At 38.2% G+C, this 5402-nt stretch overlaps 1 pseudogene; it reads left to right on the top strand.

Moving 5' to 3' along the window:
• Positions 1-2495: 2495 nt before the first annotated feature.
• LOC115843867 (cytochrome b-c1 complex subunit 7 pseudogene) lies at positions 2496-2969 on the top strand (annotated as a pseudogene).
• Positions 2970-5402: the final 2433 nt, after the last annotated feature.

The raw sequence follows: 5402 nt of genomic DNA, 5'->3' as shown, positions 1-5402 counted from the left end.
CTCCCTTTACACCATGTGCCTTTTGTAAGTTATTTGAACTTGAATTTCTGCTTCTAGGCATAGCCCCATTCTCACTTCATTCGGGAATCCTTGACCACACAGCCCCTGACGGTCTCTCCTAAAATTGCATAGACTATTGCTTAATTCATATGGGGTCCATGCACAAAGAGAGTATCATCACATGGAAGCTTGAAATAGATGTGGTAACCCAAGCCTCACTCTAGATCTACAGAATCACAATCGGCATTGTACACGATCCCCAGTGGTTTGTATGTGCATGAAAATTTGAGAAACACTGGTATAGAACATCATTCTGTATCATCTGAATTAGCATTGTATGTGTTTGTCTATTTCATTTTGATATAGGAAGTTTTATTAACTAGACTTCAAGCATCTCAATAGTAGAGATTGTATCCTGGGATATTTCTTTGGTGTATTTTGCTAGATGAACGAGTAAAGGATGGTGGACACAGAAATTAAATACAAATTCCTCATCTAAAATAAAATTGTTCATTACCTGGCATCTGTCTTGCCAAAACCTGTACCATATTTGTGACCACAGATACAGACACAAGGCGGACAACTGGCCGCTGGGCATGGCCAGCTGGTATGTATTTAGCCATATCCCTATCTTGACACATTTTGGTGACTTCTGACTCTGGCTTTAACTATTGGACTTGGTATTTTAAGTGCATTTTCCTCATTTTGACGCAAAGCACTTGCAAACTTTCTGACCTCTGTATATCTCTGGTAGGATCTCTTACTATTCTTCCACCAGTACTGAAACCCTAGCATGGGCTCTATTGGGCTGGCATTTCAATATTTTTTTTTAATCTGTTCAGAGGCATAAAAAAAGTTTGTCTTATTTTTTTCAGATAACAAAATAAGCACAAGTTAAACATTATTTGTGCCTATATTTTTTTCTGAACAATTGAATTAGACGAAAGATTAGCAAACTATGGCCTATGAAACAGCAGACTGCTTTTGTAAGTAAAGTTTTATTTGACACAGACACAGTTATTCATTTACATATTTATTGTCAATATCTGTTTTTGCCCTATAATGAAAGAACTGAGTAGTTGTGGCAGAAACAATATGGCCCTCAAAGCTTAAAATATTACCATCAACTAGCCTTTTAAGAAAAAGTTGCCAACTCTTGAACTAGTCAATTTGTTTAAAAAAAGTCAACAACCAAACAACGTTTTTGGCAACTGGCAGACAAATGACTGCTTGATTTATTTTTTTCATTTTTTAGCATGCCTTGTGTACTTAGCATCAATGACACTGAATGAAAGGGAAACACAGGAACTGGTATTTCAAAGGAAGCAAACGGTCACCTCATTTTTTTTATCCATGATAGACACAGTCTATCATTCACATGAGTACTAAATGTGTTTTGAGCTCTGAGTTTGCAATTATTTTCCATGTGTCAAACTTAAATTTTTTTCCAGTCCACTTCTTAAGATTACATCTTCAGAAAAGATGTAGAATATTTATTTTATTTATTTATTCACCAGTTTATTCAAATAGGAAGTTCCATGACTACAATACATCCATCATGCTATGCTAGGTACTGTCAAAATCAAAATTACAAATGTGAGATCTCAGTCTTAAAAGTGTTTACCATCCATGTAGGATTTGGTGAGCAACTGAGCTGCAAAATATGCATCTCCATTGATCGCCAGATTTGATTAACCTAACCTGGCTAATGAATGTCGATTTTCTGTGGGCTTATTCAATTAAAGGTTATCAGGCTGGTAGAAAATAGTGATTCAAGATTTTCTAGGCCTCAGTCAATCATATACAAATGGTTGAATTCCACTGATAGAACCTGGACATTGTCTCCACGGAACAGCACAAAACATACAGAAATGACAGGGCAGTTAGAAATGAGAGTCTATAAATGCATGTCTCCTGCCAAATAAAGAATGAAAATGTGACCCCTAGTCTCCCAAGGCACCTCCCCATCCTCAGCAAACATGGCTGTTGGTTCATGCTCTTCTGAGTTTCTCTTCCCCTTGAATATGGTTGGCATGTAAAACTCATGTTTTGACCTGTGGAATAAGGGAAGATGTTACACTGCATAATTCAGAGTTAGGTCAGAAAATGCTTTGCAGTTTCCTTCCAGGTCTTCAGAGAATTCATTCCAGAGGAAACTAAATTCCACGTAAGAAATCCTATTTTGTGAGGCCATCGTGCTGTGATGGAGAGGTTCTGGAGGATGAGACCCCACTGAGGAGAGGGAAAGAGAACAAGGAACACTGGGCATCCACACGTGAAGGAAGGAACCTGTCATGAAGTGGATGCTCCAGACTTGTCTGCCCCAGCCGCTTCCATGTGGTTCACAGATGGACCACCCGGCAGAGCCCTTCCTAAATTCCTGGGCCATAAAATTGTGAGCAAAAATAAAATGGCACCTTCCCCTCGTCGCGACGTTGACGTAACACGCCTGCGCACTGGGCCTTGCGCGACCTCTAGGACTTACCCAGCAGGCAACGCTTCTGTCTCGGGTTAAAATGGCGAGTAGGCCTGCCGTTGCAGCATCAAGCAAATGGCTGCAGGGTATTCATAAATGGTATTACAATGTTGTCGGGTTCAGTAAACTGGGCTTAATGCGAGATGATACAATATATGAGAATGATGATGTAAAAGAAGCCATAAGAAAGCTTCCTGAGAACCTTTATAATGACAGGGTGTTTAGCATTAAGAGAGCACGGGACCTGACCATGAGGCAGCAGATCTTGCCTAAAGAGCAGTGGACAAAATATGAGGAGGATAAATTCTACCTTGAACCATATCTGAAAGACGTTATTCGGGAAAGAAAAGAGAGAGAAGAATGGGCAAAGAAATAATCATGTAGTCTAAATCTGGATGCAGCTATCCTAAAGTATTTTTATGAAGCTGGTTAAACCTGAAATGTACAATGTAGAACTATCTGGGCTGTAAATGTATTACTTTAAATAAATCTCTATTATAATTATTAAAAAAAAATTTTAAATATGGCAATTTTCAACCAGTAAGTTTTGAGGCAGTTAGTGACACATTAACATAAATCAGAAATGCTGGATGAACAGCTATCAATTTTAGGCTGCTGTGGTCAGGGAAGTATGAATTGGGAAGTAGGCTATGAGGTGGACCCTTAATGATGTTAAGTATAGTAGAGAGCAAAAGGCAATTGATATTAAATGATGACAAGGTATCAAACAGCAAAATATTAGGAAGCAGGGAAAAATCATATAAGTGGGAAATCCTGGCTCCAGGGAGCTTAAATCTTTTAGATGGAGATGGACAAACTCATATAAGTAAGTGTTACTGGCATAATGATGACAATCTGGCCAGAACAGAGTGAAACCCAAAGGACAGAAGTGTGATATTGAGGGTGAGGGGGGTCACGAGAGATTTTTTAAAGGAGATGCCATTTGAGCTAAACCAGATGGAACACAGGTTCAGGGGTGCGGATGAAAGATTAAAGCTCATTAGGAGAAAAATGAGAGAACCAGCCTAGATGGAAGATTTTACCAGTGCTGGGAAGAATACGGAAAACAAAGCTCAGAGAGGCAAGAGAGTAAGACATGAATAAAACCTTCCTGAGGCTGGGCTAGAAATCCAATGGGTATCTTGGTCTCTCTGAACCCTTTTAGACCACATTCACTTCTCCTGTCTGTGCACTAAGGGAAACACCTGAAATGGTTTAAACATGCTTTGAAATTTGAAAGAAATATAGATCAATGGAACAGGATAGAAAACCCAGAGATAAACCCACACGCATATGGGCACCTTACTTTTGATAAAGGAGGCAAGAATATACAATGGAGAAAAGACAGCCTCTTCAATAAATGATGCTGGGAAAATTGGACAGCTACACGTAAAAGAAAAATTAGAACACTCCCTAACACCATACACAAAAACAAACTGAAAATGTGTAAAAGACCTAAATATAAGGCCAGACATTTTAAAACTCTTAGAGGAAAACATAGGCAGAACACTCTTTGACATAAATGCAGCAATATCTTTTTTGATCCACCTCCTAGAGTAATGAAAATAAAAACAAAAATAAACAAATGGGACATAATTGCAGTCAAAAATCTCTGCACAGAAAAGGAAACCATGAATAAAATGAAAAGACAACCCACAGAATGGGAGAAAATACTTGCAAATGAAGCAACAGAAAGGGATTAATCTCCAAAATATACAAATAGCTCATCAAAAAATGAGCAGCTCTGTCAAAAAAACACACAACCCAATCAAAAAATGGGCAGAAGATATAAATAGACATTTCTTCAAAGAAGACATACATATGGCTGAGAAACACATGAAAAGATGCTCAACACCACTAATTCACTAATTATCAGAGAAATCCAAATCAAAACTGCAATGAGGTATCACCACACACTGGTCAGAATGTCCATCATCAAAAAGTCTACAAACAATAAATGCTGGAGAGGGTGTGGAGAAAAGAGAACCCTCCTACATTGTTTGTGGGAATGTAAATTGGTACCACCACTATGAGGAACTACATGAAGTTTCCATAAAAAACTAAAAATATCAGTAGAACTACCATATGATCCAGCAATCCCACTCCTGGGCATATATCCAGAGGAAACCATAATCCAAAAGGATACTTGCACCCCAAAGTTCATAGCAGCACTATTTACAATAGCCTAGACATGGAACTAAGCTAAAAATCCATCGACAGAGGAATGGACAAAGAAGATGTAGTACATAAATACAATGGAATATTACTCGCCAAAAAAAAGAATGAAATAATGTCATTTGCAGCAACATGGATGGACCTAGAGATTATCATACTAAGTGAAGTAAGTCAGACAGAGAAAAACAAATATATGATATCACTCATATGTGGAATCTAATTTAAAAAAAAAGACAAAAAAAAATGAACTTATTTACAAAACAGAAATGGACTTAAAGATATCAAAAAAAACCCACTTATGGTTACCAAAGGGGAAACGTGGAGGGTGGGGGGAGGATAAGACAGAAGCCTGGGATGGACACACAAACACACTACTTTACATAAGATAGGTAACCAACAAGGACCTACTGTATAGCACAGGGAACTCTACTCAATATTCTGTGATAAACTATATGAAAAAAAGAATCTAAAAAAATGAATATACGTACATGTATAACTGAATCACTTTCCTGCACACCTGAAACTACTACAACATTGTTAATCAACAATACTCCAGACAGATACACTGGAAATACATCTAAACGTGGAACAACTACTACAGAACACCTACTGAACACTGGCAGAAAACCTCAGACCTCCCATAAGGCAAGAAAGTCCCCACGTACCTGGGTAGGGCAAAAGAAAAAAGAAAAAATAGAGACAAAAGGATAGGGACGGGACCTGCACCAGTGGGAGGGAGCTGTGAAGGAGG

This window comes from Globicephala melas, chromosome 7 (assembly GCF_963455315.2).
Source record: "Globicephala melas chromosome 7, mGloMel1.2, whole genome shotgun sequence".
NCBI lineage: Eukaryota > Metazoa > Chordata > Mammalia > Artiodactyla > Delphinidae > Globicephala > Globicephala melas.
Note: the sequence above shows the minus strand (reverse complement) of the source record. Positions and strands in the feature narration are given on the sequence as shown.